Here is a 16393-nt window from a genome sequence, read left to right as displayed (position 1 = left end):
TTGGAAGAAAAGCAAGTATGTTTGCAAACCTCAAGTGAGGTAAACAGCTGAGGACTAATTGCAGAAAAATAAGTGCCACAGGACCAGACATCAACAGTTGGATGGTGTCCTTGTGGTTGGGAAAAACTGAACCAAGGTAAAATTTTTTATCTCTAGAAACTACATATGGATAGGACTGCATATGCATGCTGTCATAGGGCGGAGCCTATGTGCTGTTTATCATTTTATCCACAGCACTTAGCAGAGGGCCTGGCACACAATAAGCACTCAATAAATGTTTGTGGAACGAAAGAATTCTGCAACCGTAGCTTACACAGTGCTTTTCTAACTTAAAAATACGGCCAACAGTAAGAAACACGTTTTACACCAATTCTTGGTACACACCAACACACATATACATAACATGAGTTATATATACACTTTTTTAAACTTAGGAATTACATTCTGATACCTTCTGTTCTCTTCTGTTTTATTGGACTTTAAAAAAATATATTGGTTGTGACCCCCTGAATTGATTTAATAACCCACCAGTGGATCAAGACTGGTAGTCTAAAAAATGGATTTATACTATTTCTATTTACATTGCTTAACTTCTTACACTTTTAGGCTTCACTTACTATAGATCGCTTTCAAAAATCACATATTTTTTTTTCTCATTAGGATGTTTGGAAAATATTTAGATCAACTCTAAAATGTTGCATCAGTTCTGAGTTTACTGTTGTTTACTCTTTGGTCAGTGTCCTTAATTACGGGAATTTCACCAACCAAAAGCAGATTTGCCCTACCTCACACCATACACAAAATTTAACTCAAAAATAAATCACAGACCTAAACATAAGAGCTAAAACTACAAAACTCTGAGAAGAAAATTTAGGAGTAAATTTTTGCAGCTCTGGATTAGGAATTGATGTGACACCTAAAGAAAAAAATAGATTAATTGGATTCCATTAAAACTAAAAACTCAGGGATCCCTGGGTGGCTTAGCGGTTTAGTGCCTGCCTTTGGCCCAGGGTGTGATCCTGGGGTCCCAGGAGCGACTCCCACATCGGGGTCCCTGCATGGAGCCTGCTTCTCTTTTTGCCTATGTCTGTGCCTCTCTCTCTCCCTCTCTCTCTCTATATATATCTCATGAATAAATAAATAAAATCTTAAAAAAACACCTAAAAACTCTTCTGCTTTAAATGATGCCAAGAAGAAAGTAAAAAGAACTACTGGATGGAAGGAAATATTTGTTAATTATATATCTGATAAAGAACTTGTATAGAGAATATATATACAAATCTTATGTTAACAATAAAAATATAAATAACGCAATTTAAAGATGAGCAAAGGATTTTTAAAAATACTTTTCTTCAAGAAGGATACAAAACAACCAATAAGCACATGTAAAAGTGTATGTTCAGTCATTAGGGAAGTACAAATCAAAACCACAATGAGATACCACCTTACACACATCAGGTTGGCTAACATAAAAAAGACAGTAACAAGTGTTGACAAAGATGTGGAGAAATTGGAATCTCCATTCATGACTGACAGGAATGTAGAATGGGGCAGCCAGTCACCTTGGAAAAATGCTGGCAGTTCTTTAAAATGTTAAACATAGAGTTACATTTCTGCTCCTAGATACATACCCAAGAGAAATGAAAAAAAAAATACGTCTACACAAAACCTTGATGTGAATGCTCATAGCAGCATTATTCCTAGTAGTAAAAAAAAAAAAAAGAATATTCCAAATATTCACGAACTAAGGGATGAACAAAATGTGATATAGCCATACAATGGAATATTATTTGGCCGTAAAAAGAAAGAAGGACCTATACATTACCACATAGATGAGCCTCAAAACAGTATGCTAAGTTGGAAGAAGCATGTCGCAGAAGAACTTATTGTATGATTTTATACGATCTACCCAAGATAGTTTAATCTATAGAGACAGAACTGGATTAGTGGTTACCCATGGTTACAGGGAATGACTGCTAATGAGTTGAAGGTTTCCTTTGAGGCTGATGAAAATACAAAATTAAGTAATAACGGTGGTGGTACAACTGTGTCAGTAAACTCACAAATGTTGAATCATACATTTGAAATGTATGGTACTTAAATTATGTAATTTATCTCTCAATAAAGCTGGTTGGAACTCGGCAATGATCAAGAAGAAGGATGCATGCAGCAGCACTTCTATGCCTGAGAGTAAGCTGTTGAGCCCTGACAACCTGACTTACCCAGACAACAGGCAAAGAAACCAGGTTTTCAATAATTAAAAATGGTCTTCTTTTAAATCCCTGTAGAGCTGTAGCTCTTGTGTTTTAGGACACAAGTAGAAGGACATGAATCCATTGACTTAAGCTCTGCACCTTCTCAGAAGTGATACTCATCCTCAGAAAACTGTACTTCAAAAATGAGAACCTTCTGCACTAAAGGGGGGGGGGGGTAAGTAAGCGTCCCCAACAAGTTAAAATGCGAAAGGACTAGAGAGGCTTTCTGGACAAGCAATCGGTCAGCTTCTTGAAGTCAGGAACAGGTATTCATCTTTGCCTCCTCAAGGAGGACCAGACCTACAACAGGATGCTCAGTAAATGAGATGGGAAGAAGGGAAAGGAGGTAGGGCCTCAAGGCCACAAGACCAGAGGCTTTCTGCCTCGGTGGGCATCCTGGCACCCTCCGGGCGGAGGTCGACCCCAGCATTTACCCGGCAGCAGGCCCCCAGCCGCTTCCCGATCGCAGGAACTCCGGGTTCCCACGGCCCGCGCCCCCGCGCCCCCGCGCCCCCGCCCCATGCGTCCTGGTCCCTCAGTGGAGGAACCGCCGCTAAAGAATTCAAGAAATTCTGTTAATGAGTTTAAGAAATGCTTTTAATGATTAAAACCCAAGCTCTGTCACCTTAAGGGAACAATGAGCACCGGTGTGAAGTACAAAAGCAAAAGGGGCGGGAGGGCTGGAAGCGCGCAGCACCCTCCGCTAAAAACCAGGTGATCCTAGGTAGGATTTAATTTCTTTTTAAAGAATGTCATTAAAAAAAAAAAAAAACACCTGGAAAAAAAAAATCTCGCGGGGCGAAGAGTAAGACACAGCGGCCTGGAGGCGGAGGGCGGGCTGGGGACCCCGCAGCCCGGGCTCGTGCCAGACGGGAGCGTGGGGCACCTGTGGGAGCGCCGTTAGGTGCCCGCTCTGGGGACTGGGACCGTTTCTGGGCCGCCTCCCAGCGGCGGCCACGAGGACCGAGCGAGCCGGCCGAGCGGGGGCTCGGGCAGGCAGCCCCGCGGCCGCGCCCCCACTGTGCGCCGGGCCCCCGCGCCCCGCGCCCGGCGCCCCGCGCCGCCTCCCCGCCCCCGCGGCCGCCCCCGCGCCGCGCTCCCCGCCCCCGGCCCGGCCCGGCCCGGCGGGGCCTCGGGCAGGCGGGGCCGAGCGCACTGGGAGCCGCAGCGCGCGCGGGAGTCGCCGCCTGGGGCGCTCGGGTCGGCTGCCGGGACTCCGGGGCCGCCGCCGCCGCAGGTCAGTGTCGCGGTGCCGCGCGGCGGAGGGTCGGGGCGCGCCGAGGGGCCGGGCTGCCGTCCAGGTCGGCGGGGACGGGCGCGGGCAGCCCCGGGGGGGACCGGCCCCTCGGAGGGAGCGCCCGCGTCGGGTCCGGACACCCGGGGACACCCGGGGACACCCGGGGACCTCCGGGTCCGCGGCGGCGCTGCGCAGGCGTCCGGGAGGCGCTCGAGGGCACCTCGGGGACCGAACCGCGGGCTCCGGCGCGCGTCCGTCCCGCCGCTGCGGAGCCCGGGCCGCGGTCCGTGGGGGGCGCCCTCGAGGTCACCAGCCCCGGTGCCCCCGAGCGCCGAGCCGGCCGGGAGCCGCCTGCCGGGCTGGGATGTGGGTGTGGGCCGGGCTCCCCGGGCTGCAGGCGACGGAGGGGCGTCGGGAGGCGTGGACTCCCCGGCTGGGGGCTCGCCCTCGGGCCGCGCCTCGCCACCCCTCCGAGCCCCCCCCACCCCGCGGCGGGGAGAGGCAGGTAGCCTAACCGAAGGCACCGGCCCCTCAGTGCAGGGGGTGGGAAGTGGGTGTGTGGCTCTGGTACCGTCCGCCTGGGTGTTTGGGGAGGAGCCTAAGGTAAGGAGGCAGAAACTGGGAGTAACCTATTCGCTGCTTTTATATAAGGTCAGTTGTTAGGTAAAGAAGGGGCCTTTACCTCTGCTGGTGATCGGAAGGTTGCATTTCTAAATTCTTCTTGTTAGCTTCCGTTGCTTAGGTGAGTCGCCTCACTCCGATTGCATTTTGTTGAAATGTGTTGATGTGTCCCAGATTTGCAAGATGATGATGGTGACGATTCTATTATATCGTTATTATTTGGCTGTGGTCTTGGTTTACCGTAAGAATCTAATTCACTCGGGTCTAAGGATAATTCACTATTGGGGGCGGGGATAATGTCAATTTTAGGAGCAATAAAGTCAAAAAATAGCCTTGTAAGGAAGAAGCTAAAGTTTTTCTCTTTTTCTTTCAAAGCTGAGGGGATGAAATGTAAAGTTAATTTTGTTTGAATTATCGTCTGAGAACAAAACCAGGCAAGATGCTGAACTGAGTACTAGGAACTCTGTTCCCGGACAAGCTCCTTATTTTGAAGGAACCATTATTTTAATGTCAACTGTTTTCATCATTCATGAAACAGATTGTAACCAGCATTGTTGAGAGAACAGTGAAGAGCTCACTCTTTCAAAGGACGCAGGCACATCTTCCCCAAATCTCAGGTGTTCTCTGGCGGTCTCCCGTCTATAGCTAAGGGATTAATCACTGCCTGAAAGCAGAACCGAACTGATGGTATTAGATGATTTAGGAAACCCTTCTGGTATAGAGACTGAGATAGACATTCCCTGGGGCTTCTTTCTTAAAGAAATGCTTCACACTCCTATGACTGTTGTATGGAAGACACACGTTACCACCTAGCGTTCTGAGTAATGTTTCAAGAGAACCTGTTCGCGTTTTAACATAATTTTTGTGTTGTCTATTTTCAGTCGGATTCACGGATTCGTTCCGTAGTTAATAGTACTCTGTAACATACAAAAATTCAAGACTAAGGGTCTTGTTAGCCAAAAAAATGAAATTTGTGTCAAAACCTATTTTTGCCTTCCTGTGTACTTCACATAATTTTTCTCCTTTATTTAAATTATATGGTAGGTGATACTTGCTGATCACTTTAGAACATCTTAGAATCAACTAGTGACCACCTCAATCTTTTATAAGTCACTGGAAGGGGAAAAAAGTGGTTATTTCACTTTTAAATAAAAATCCTTTTTCCCATTTGAAAGTTCACTTTTAGTCTTTATGATAACTACTGTAACAGCATGGTGTTGATGAGGTATAAAGATGTGGAGGATTCTGGCTAAGATTTTTGGACATTGTTTTTTCATTTTTTTAAACTTAAAGGCATGTAATTTAAAAAAGTAAAACTCAGATATCCGCCGGCATGATCTTCTTTATTACACTTAAGATACTTTGAAAATATTTTTGTGATTGGTATTTTTATAATTAAGTATACTATTTTTTTAAAGGAACACACTGCCTTAATGTTCATTTCATATATTTCAGAATTACAGTTAAACAAGTCATAATTTTTTTAAAAAAAATCACTATTAATTTCAAAATCTCTATAACATTTAAAATTTACACAGGAGACAAAGTCTGACTTTAGGAATATGACTTAGAAGTGCATTACTGATCATGGTTAATTGCTTCTAGTTAGTAAGTTATAGGACAGTAAACAAATACTTATTTTCTATCTCCTGTAATTCTCTGAAAATAAGATGTTTGCCACTAAACTTAACTATGAAGATAATTATGCATGTCAAAGCTCTGTGAAAGCCACTGCTGTGAATACCAGTATTCACACATTTCATTTAGTTTTCAGATTGTGAAATGGTTGTTAATGACAACAGACTTTCATGAAGCACAGAAAAAGTGTTACAATAATACTTTACAAATGTTTTCTAAATCCTGGCCCATACTTTTACTTCTTTCATAGGATGTATGTGTATATCTATTTGCTTATGGATAACACAGAAAATGTCATCATTCTAATTTGTGAGTGTCTTGGCGAATTCATTTTCACTTGAACTTGGAAATATATGTCCTAAGGTGTAGCAAAATGTACTGGAAAACGGTTTTGATCTCATTAGGTTTCCACTAAATAAATACCAGTTGTAGAGCTTTTTTAAAAAAATCACTAATCTAGAAAACTTGATTTAAGTCACCAGTCTATAAATGTAAACATATGCTCCCTACATAAAAAAAATAGTTACACTGAATTTCTAAGTTGCTTTTCTTATTTTTCCTAGCAGATCCCAACGTTAGGGTAGTTGAGGCCTAAAAGCAACAAAAAGGGCAGCGGTTTAAAGTGCTTACGAAGATCCTTTAAAACTGATATAATTTGACTCCACCAAAGTATGGTAATATCTGTGAATAACCATCTTGTAAGCATAGACAGCCCCCACATATCATACTTCAGTTAGGTTCATACCATTCTAGATGAAAGATTTTTAAATTGAAGATTATTTGAAATCTTCCTAAAGTTTCTTATTTACTATTTTTATTTTATTACAATACAGAGGTAGATTTTGAGAAGTTGAATAGCAGATGTTTTAGAGCTTATTTAATGAAAATGTCATGTTTTAATTTTTATTTACCTAAAATACTGAAGTTGGTTGTTAGAAGGAAATCAATTCAAATACAATAGACCATATTTTGGAGATCGCTTTCGTAGATGTTAACGGCAAAAATTATCACCAGTAGTAGTATATACTTATTTGTTTATTTTTTTAGAAGTTAATATATTAAGAGACTTTTTCTTCAATAGTCAATACATACCAACATTTTAATACTGAATATTTAATTCAGAATATGAGTATTTACACTTTTCACAGTTTTCACTTATTACAGTGGGGTGAGTCACTTGTGCTTTCTCTCACCCCATTACAAGCAGGCCGGACCTGCTTAGCTTCTGAGATCAGATGAGCTCCAACACAGTCAGGGTGGTAATGGCCATCAACCACTTATCCTTTCTAACTGGCCATTTCCTCATCTGTGAAATGGGAAAAATATTGCAGTTATTGTTCTGTGCTTTTTTTTTTTTTTATATGATTTTAAGACTTTATCAGCAAACCTGTGTATCTTAAATGATATGACCTTGCCCTGAATTTTAACTGAGCAGATATTTTAAAGAGAACCTTCATGGCTGTCCATGTCACAGCTAACTCTTCTACAAATGCGGATGGTACCCTAGCGCTATTTTTGAGATCATTGCTAAGAATGAACTGAAGAGGGGTGTCTGGGTGGCTCAGTTGGTTGAGATCTGACTCTTGATCTCAGCTCAGGTCTTTATCTTAGGGTTGTGAGTTCAAGCCCCGCACTGGGCTCCATGCTGGGCGTGGAGCCTGCTTAAGAAACAAAACAAAACAAAACAAAACACAACACAACAACAAAGAATGAGCTAAAGATAATGCTTGCTGTGTGGTGATCAACTTATAAAGTGTTTCTGGAAATATTTCATCAGTATTCAATGTAAAATTGTATTTCCTATTCCCTGATGACTTTAGATGAAAAATCAGATGACTAATTTTTTGTTTTATTGATAATATCTTTGTGAGTCCTGTGTAGACACAGTGTGGATCCTCTTGTGTCAACATTGCGTGTCTAATGCCACCTAGGTGCAGATTGTACTTTTATTTGATAAAGTTCTATTCCTTACATATTTTTATGGTGCAGCCTGTGAGTGCTTAACGTATGTTACCCAGGAGCCGGTTTGTTTTATAATGAGGCCTGTGAACCTTCAGATCAAAAGACAAGTTTAGTATCTCAGACTAAAAGACTAGTGACTTGTACTTGTTGTAAAAATTGAGTCTTTTTCTAACAAGCTATAACCCCAAATCGGATTTTAGAGACTCGAAAGTGAGTATGCCTCTTAATAGCCCACCAATTAGGAGGGAATAATTGGAAAAGCATGTAATTAACCATGCATCATCCAAATAATACATTTTAAATTCTTTTTATGAATTGTTAAGTAATGCTTTTTACTGTGATGTGGCTCCTCTGCAAGAAAGTAAGGGACTTGGTTTCAGGTCTGAACCCCATTCTGTTCCAGGAATATGGAGCTCCAGAGCCCATGTAGGGATATAGCTAAAGGGGTGGGGAGACAGAGGGCAAAGAAAGGTTTAGGCCAGTGTCTGTAGGTGAGTGTTCCCTTGACCCTTTGGGGTAGGGAACTGGGAGCAATATTTACTTCCACTCTCTTCATAGTAGCTTGGGCTTTCTCAGAATCATTGTTATACCTTCAGCTATTCCAAGCAGCCAGGCCGTCCTCAACTTGAAAATCTTTTTTGCGACAGGGTGTAGAGAGTCTCCTTTCCCTACCATGATTTCTCAGAGATAAAGGAAAGAAATGAAGTCATCAGTTCATGCAACAAGAATCAACTAAAATTGAGATTTAAAACTTTATCAGGATTTAAAACAGATCATATAATGGTTTAGTTCAATTTTTATTAAGTATATGTTTAGGAAACATTTTTATTCCACTTTATTGCTTTTAGAAAATAAATTCATTGCTAGTTTAACAGATTCACTGTTGTTTTGGTTTTTTTCTAAACCACTTTAATTTGTAGACTCTTCTAGGAGAGTTAACAATGTGGATAAGACTTACTGAGACAAATTTTCTGACCTTCTGGAAAGAGTTCATATTAGCATAAACCCGGGGTGTGAATTCCTTCACAGTTTACCACAGATAAGGAGGAGGGAGATATGAAGGAGGTAGAAAAATAGGGAAATACCCTGAGTAGGAGTATATGAGATGTGTGTTTGGTCAACTCCCACAATCAGCAGATTGCAGTTACTGTACATAGACCTCAAATATAAGGTTGGTTTCTAAGAATTAACCCTGGTCCTCAGTGACATCATAGAATTTTAAAATAGCTTTAAATTCTAAAGTTGCCACCTAGCACTGTTACTCTGTCTGGCTCTCTAAGTTGCCTCAAGACAGAATCTGGGAAAGTGAATGGAAAGAGGGTATTTTGATCCTGTATGTTTAAGGACTGCATTTTCCTTTACAGGGAAGGCAGTGGGAAAACATACCTGTCAGGTTGCCTGAGTACAATGATAAAGTGCTGGAAAGAAGCCCTTCACTTTGACCCCACCCGACTGGCTGTCATTCCACCTCTAAAACTATTTGTCATTTGAAAGTTTGAAGTCCACTTTCAAAATGCCAGTATTCCTAGCAGAGTTTCTTTAAACCACTGTTAGCAAAAATTTGAGATGTTAGTTCCCAGTTCCTGCTACCTGAAAACAAGGCCTTTAGGGGAGAGAAACACATGTGGGAGTTTGAAAGAGGTGATCTGGAGAAGGAAAAATAAAATTAAAGTGATTCATGTTCTAGTTTCCCCATAAACCAGTCTCTCTGAAACCAAATAGGAAAATAACTATTGGAACTAGCAGTGGTAAGAAAGGATATCTTCTCCCATAAATGCCTTTATTTTTCTCTTAAAAATCAATACAAATCTTCCTTGAACCATTTTTTCCCCTCAAAGAAAACACCTGTGATGTTGTCCCCCAACATCAACTTTCTGAAGATACGTTACCGAAATTAAGGTCATGAGTAGTAGTTGGTAATCAAAGATCTGAATAATACCTCTCATTATCTTTTTATTTTCTCTGTGATGCTAGTCAAATTATCTAGAGTCTCCATGAGTTAGTTCTTCCAGACTTTTAAAGTAGATTGAAACGAGGGGGACCTTTCAGTCATCAGGAAGAAATATACTGAAATATAAATAATGCTTAATGCTTTCCCAGAACCACCGATAATGAAACTTAACACGTGCTTTATTTTTTCTTTAATTTTTTTGCTTAAGAATTGTTATGGCAAGCCAACACATCTTTGTTGGAAGTAGAATCTTGGTAACTATGTCAACAGCAAGTTCATCAATTCTTTGAATCATCTGGTAGGTAGTGTTTAACAGTTAGGTTTGGGCCACCCTCATGCATTATGACTGAGCACGTTGCTTACCTCCTTCACTTTTTCCACAGTGTTGCAGAAGTCGGAATCTAAAACAGAGAATCTCAGAGTCCTACTCTATTAAACGTTGTTCTTTTCTGTCAGTTGATAATGACCGGTGTAAAGTTTTTGATCGCATGTGGAAAAGTGCTTAAATTTTTTCTCTTGTTTTGTGTAGTGGATAGAGTTTATGAAAAAGAACAAACATACGAATGGTGTATATATAAATGAAGAAGATACTTTAACAAATTATTTACATATGTCAAAATACAAGAAGAGTGAAGAAAATACCCAGGCATTTGCCAATGTGGAATTACTACATGTTTTCCTAAAGTATTTAGAACTAATTAGAAACATCCTGACTTTATTTAAAGACTTTATTTAAAGACTTTATTTAAAGTATAATATATTTTTAAACTTGCTTTACAATGAGGTCCAAATTTGTTGGTGTTTAGGACTAGAGCAGTACAATGTCTGCAAAAATATAGGTAGTTTCTTGAAGCAGGTACTAATTGGGTTTTACTCATCTTCCTATCTCTAGCATATAGCACAGTACTTAGTGGGCACTCAATAAATGTTTTAAAAAGAACGATGAAATCATCTAACATGGTGGTTCTCAAGTGTGGTCCTTGGACCAGCACCATCAGCATCATTTGGGAACTTGGTAGAAATGCAAATTCTCAGGCCACACCCAGACCCACTAAATCAGAAACTCTAGGGATGTGTTTTAACAAGCTCTCTGGGGTGGGGGGGGATTCTGATGGATATTGTTTTGGAACCCCCTCATTCCTGCATCTCATGTGATGGCCTAGACCCTTTGATTAGTGCGCTTAGTTTGGATTATTTTTAATAGGCCTTACCCTTGACTATAGTTAAATTCTTGGCTGTATTCTCCCCATTGATAGACTCTCTTGGGGTTATCTTATAAAATTAACCACACTGGCTTGGCATTGTATTACTTAAAGAAGTTCAGTGTTGTCAGTAAGCTTGTGTCAAGAGAAGTTAGCCAGCTCGCTTTGTAATCTGAGCATCACTGGTTCTTCTTACCTTAGACTAGTTGCTAGCAATCCTGAGTCTCAAAGACTACAACTTTGGGACTGGATTTTATAACGTCACTGAGGATGATTCACCCCTAGAGGATTTACATTAAACAGACTTACAAGATATGGATCTAAGCCTTGATTCCAGTTAGTAATAGTAGAAAATGTATCCTTCCTAGTGAATATTGATGGTAGTTGTTTGGTTTTTTAAATTCTAAAATTCTTTGGTTCTGGAATTGAAGAAACTGGTACTCATATATTTCTGATGTCACCTGTGATTGAGTTCAGGGTGCTTAGAAAGCAATTGGGCAGTATATCACACATTAGAATGCTATACCCCTATTTCTGGAACATTTCCCAAAGACACAGAGGATATGGGGAAAGCAATATACCCAAAAACTTTTATAAAAGCATTGTTACAGGAACGAATATTTGGAAGTAACTTAAATATTCAATAACAGGCAAATAATTAAGTAAATTATGGTATGATCACTATGTGGAATGTTATATAATCATTAGTGACAATTTAGAAATGGTAATAAATCAAAAATACTAACTAAAAAGTAGCAAAAAACTATGTGCACTATTGATTGCAACTTTATATAAGTGTGTATATATGAAAAAGTCTAGAAGGGAAGGAATCTATAAAACTTATGACAGTGATATTAAATAGTGAGGTTATGTAGGGCTTTTAAAATATTTTTGTATTTTTCTCTTTTCCAAAGTTCAGCCAGTATTACAAAATTATTTCTGTAACCAAAAGCATATATTTATAGCTTTTCTGCTTTTTAGTATATTTATAGCTCTGATTAGTAAAAATCAAGGCAAGAAGTCAATTAAACATTGAGAATCTTCTACCTATTTAATTTCTTGAAAGCATTGATGATAATGTAAGGTACCACATGAATTCTTTTTGGTTATACCCAATTTTATTTCATACCTAATTTTATTTCACATATTAGACTTATCTGTACTCTTTGCTTGACTAGCCTTGATTTGGGAGGAGAAAAATAACCCATCTCTGGTATAGCCTCTTAATTTTCTCAGCCATACATAAGATTTGATTTTGTTTATTTCTTTGGGCCTATACTCCCTATTTGATCTTTAGCATATGCTGACAAACAGAGCTTTTTAAAAAATAGTTTCTGGAGTTATTTTATTTTAAAGCCAACCTTGTTAGATTTTCTTCTAAAAAAAAAAAAAAATATATATATATATATATATATACACATTATGTTTCTTTATAAATATAAATGATCCCATGATAGGATAGAATTTAATAGCAAGTGAATTGAGGTTTCCAAAAATCTAGTCAAACTTCTGAGTGAACACTGTAAAAGGTATATTTTTAAATATATAACATATATTTAATATAATATGTAAATATACACAGAGCAATACATCTTTACACACATGTATGTGTACACCACACACAGAGAAATAGCTTTTGAATTAATTAATTTTTCCTTTTTTCTGTTGCATTGTTCTAGAAATCCCAAAGGGAAAATTACGTGGTTTTGCCTTTAACCCAGATTACAGGTTATATTTTTCTTGTCACTTTCTTTGGAACTTCTTTTGAGAAGTTTATATTAGCTTCATGTCTTTAGAATAACCTTTATCTGAATGAAAACAAAGTTTTAAAAGCTTTTAGAATTTTTTTATCAGGAATACTAAATATTTCTTTTTTCTGCCTCCCCCATTTCTGATTATTTAGTCCTTAGTACAGCCCAGGGCAAACCTCAGCCAACACAATTCAGCTTATAGCTCTTAGAATTTGTAGGTAACACAAGCTTCGTATGATGACACCTCTCAAATCAACTGAGAAGAAGCCCCTTTTTAATGAAGATTTATTTATTCAACAAGTATCTATTGAGATCCTGCCTTGTGCCAACAGCTGTTTTAGAGAAGAAGGATAAAGCAATGAACAGACAAATTCCATCTCTCCTGGAGTTTACAATTATTATTAACTAGATTTAAAATGAACAGTAGCGGGAGGGGTGGTATCTAGGAGGAGGCCACAATCTTAGGCAGCATTGCTAGACCAGCATGGAGTCAGGTGGCTATCTTTGAGTTGGTTGTGAATAGGGGAAAACTTGCATCCTTAAATATTTTTCTGGATCCCTTAATACTATATTATTTTAGGTTATATTCATGAATTGTATACTATGTATAACATAATATTACATTACTTCTCTCTGAGTAACAGAGTTATTAACAAAGAGGTAGAACGAATCCTTTGTTAACAAGGTATTACTGTTATTAAAAATCCAAATGACAAGGTGATTATTCACTTTGCAGAAGGATGATGTATAATGTCGCCACAGTGAATATACTGGAGGGGTGAACTATGCAAGTGAATGTGTAACCTTATTTACAAAAAAATTATATTTAATAGAAATGTAGAGCAAAGTTCACTGGGACTATCTTGTTAAAATTAAAAAACAAACCAACAACCAAAACCACTTCTTCCCCCTGAGAAACAAAGTTAGCTACTTTTCTTTAAAAGCCTATAAAGAGCGTTTACATATTTAGAATATAATATTTGAGTAAAAGGAGATCCAGATACTATTTCAAATGTGCATCCTTTGGTCAGAGTATTTATTATAACAATTTCCAATTTCTGTATTCACATAAAAATTTTCTACCATTTTAGTTCTGATGTTACATTGACAGAAAATGTTTTATTGACCACTTAAAAATAAGTTCTGAATAATCTGACACTTTGGGGGAAATCATAATGAGGAAGACCCATTTTGAAGGAATTTATGTGAAGTAAAATACAATTAATCCATTCATATATAGACTGACTTGGCAAACTCAGATTTTTCAGATTTCACTACAGTTTTTTCAATTCTACAGACTCTAAGACCTCTTGCTTTTCAACACTAGATATCCCTACATAGGAAGTAAAATTTGCCCACCTGGAAACATGGCCAGACAGTCAGACTAATACTTTTCAGTCTTGAGAGCACACCATGCTGGGTAGATAAACCAGCATCTAACACTAGGGAGCAAATGACCATAGCTCGTAAAAGCTGAGAAAATAACTAAGCAGTGGAATACAGCATATTAATTTGTCTTTAGGCCACACACATGATTCATTCTGTGTATTCCACTGTGTCTGCTGGGACAATCTTTGATCCTAGCAAAGCACAATACAGACACACAATTAATTTGTCTTTATTATGCACATTAGATTTTTAAACGTCAGGTTGATTTCCTCTGTCATACAACACGTATGTAAAATATTTATACTGGCCACCAGTTTTCAAATTTGGAAAATGCAAAATGATTTTAATCTGAGCTGAAGTAAAACCATTAGAAGGCAGATCTACTCTGAAATGTAATTTAACGTGTTCCATATTCTACATTACACATTGTATTTGCGGATTCTTTGCTGTCATGTCTTATAATTTTTCTGCACCAATTCTGTGTACTAAGCATAATTGTTAATTCATAAGGGATAGAAATGATGTTGTAGTTTTTATTCCTCATACGTACATATGTACTGCCTACCTTCCCTAATTCATGACCTATAGCATAGGGAACTGGGTGTACTGTCAGTACTTTATAAATACTTTAAACTTGATTTAATTTCCCTAGTTCACAGCCTGTAGTGCATGAGAGCTGGATGCATTAGAAGTACTTTATAAATACTTTAAACTTGATTTGATTTCCCTAATTCACAGCCTGTAGCGCAGGGAGGCTGAGTGCATTCTAAGTACCTTATAAATGTTTTTAAATTTGATTTGATTTTGAGGACAATTTTGTGCTTTTTCAGGGTCACATATATGGTATTCTTAGTGCTACTATACTCTACATATTTAAGGAATTCCATAAGTTAGTCTTTAAAATCTTAATTTTTATTTTATTTAACATTTTTAATGATATATAATGATTTGAAATTAATGCCACAAGAGATTTCCATTTTACTATTCTAAAGCAGGCAAAATGGGATATGAAAAGAGGAAAAAATGTTAATTACAGACTTTAGCATTCTATGTTGGATCTTTTAGTTGTTCTGGTCAGAAAAACAGGTTTTAAATGGCCTAAGGGCCAGAGAAGTGTTTTACATTTTTGTTTGGAGGCTTCCAATGGCAACTGTAACAAATTCTATTTAGCACTACAACTGGAGAAAAGCTCATAGTAATGTACAATAGAGAATGTCATTTAGACTTATTACTCATGCATAAAATAAAACAAGTTCCTTTTCAAACATTTTGTTAAGTATTAGATAAAACTGTCAAGTTTTGGCCTTTTAATTAACTTATAATATATAACATAATTTAATCACTTTATTTCATATATGAATCATAAGTATTATCATAATTATTAAACAGTTAATATCCTTTCACAAGGCTGATACAGGTTTATGAACAACTTCAAACCAAAATACCAAAGAAACTGATTCACGTATAGAAGAAAAGCAAATAGAGAATCTTCTTTTATGTGGCCTCGTGACATCTCTGCACAACCCCTCTTCTCTGGAGGCCTTAATCTGTTGATGTAGAATGAAGGTAGAGGAGTCTCTTAGCAAAAGATCAATGCAGGGAATTTGCACCCTCTCCACCCTTGGGCAGCCTGCCATTATCCTTCTGCAGCCACACCTGTCCACCTCCTACTCGGGCAAAGAAGGGCCCTCATAAACACAATACAAGAGAGAAGCAAAATGGCAGGGGAGGGTAGAGCCTGATAAAAACAAGGATGAAGAACTGAGAGATGAAGAACTCCAATAGGCTTGGAGCTTTCTCTCACCGACAATCCAGACTTCAGTTTTCTTAATTTGTTTTTCTTTCGTGTATGGCTGGACCCAGAGAATTGCACACGTGTTCAGGTATGTTCTAGGCACAAAGGGAGACACCAGAGCTGCTAGAAGAAATTGTTTATAACCTACATGAATCAAAATGGGGTAGAATTGAAACATTTAACCGACAGTTCAGAGCAGTATATGATTAAGAGCTAAAATAAGTAAGACAGAAAACAAGTGTTACACAAATACCGGGAATGGTGGATCAGTGTGGAGTAGAGGGTGTACCCAGAAAAAGCCATGTAGAGAAGGGACAGGCTAAACTAGACTTGAGAAGTTTGGAGGTTGACAGGATAACCTTATGGGGGAAAAAAACTAAAAAATATACAGAAAAAGAGACAAAAGAAACAAAGAGGGGAACTAAAGCATGATTCCTTTAATATGAAATATCCAGAATAGGCAAATCCATAGAGAAAGAAAGCAGATTAGTGGTTGCCAGGGCCTGGGGGGAAGGGGAAAAGGGGAGTGACTGCTTAATGGGTACAGGATTTCCTTTTGAGGTGATTAAAATGTTTTGGAACTAGATAGAGG

At 38.5% G+C, this 16393-nt stretch overlaps 1 protein-coding gene and 1 long non-coding RNA gene across 7 annotated transcripts in view; one reads left to right on the top strand and one right to left on the bottom strand.

Annotated features, from left to right (window-relative positions):
• The first annotated feature begins 3406 nt into the window (after positions 1 to 3406).
• The window catches only part of PPARG (peroxisome proliferator activated receptor gamma), a 130899-nt gene continuing 117912 nt past the window's right edge, over positions 3407 to 16393 (top strand). For 2 of the 6 annotated variants that reach the window (XM_077857779.1, XM_077857782.1), the window contains exon 1: positions 4096 to 4234. The gene's annotated coding sequence lies outside the window, so the exon portion shown is untranslated. Of the gene's footprint in view, positions 3493 to 3949; positions 4235 to 16393 lie in introns of those variants that run through there. The other 4 variants (XM_077857780.1, XM_077857784.1, XM_077857781.1 and 1 more) reach the window with 4 other exon arrangements.
• Positions 6814 to 8923, bottom strand: LOC144291161 (uncharacterized). Its single transcript, XR_013358499.1, has 3 exons — positions 8672 to 8923; positions 8304 to 8393; positions 6814 to 7057 (listed from the first exon to the last, which is right to left on the bottom strand). It is a non-coding gene; the product is annotated as an uncharacterized LOC144291161 (long non-coding RNA).

This window comes from Canis aureus, chromosome 19 (assembly GCF_053574225.1).
Source record: "Canis aureus isolate CA01 chromosome 19, VMU_Caureus_v.1.0, whole genome shotgun sequence".
NCBI lineage: Eukaryota > Metazoa > Chordata > Mammalia > Carnivora > Canidae > Canis > Canis aureus.
The sequence above is the reverse complement of the archived record's forward strand: the minus strand, read 5'-3'. Positions and strand labels throughout refer to the sequence as shown.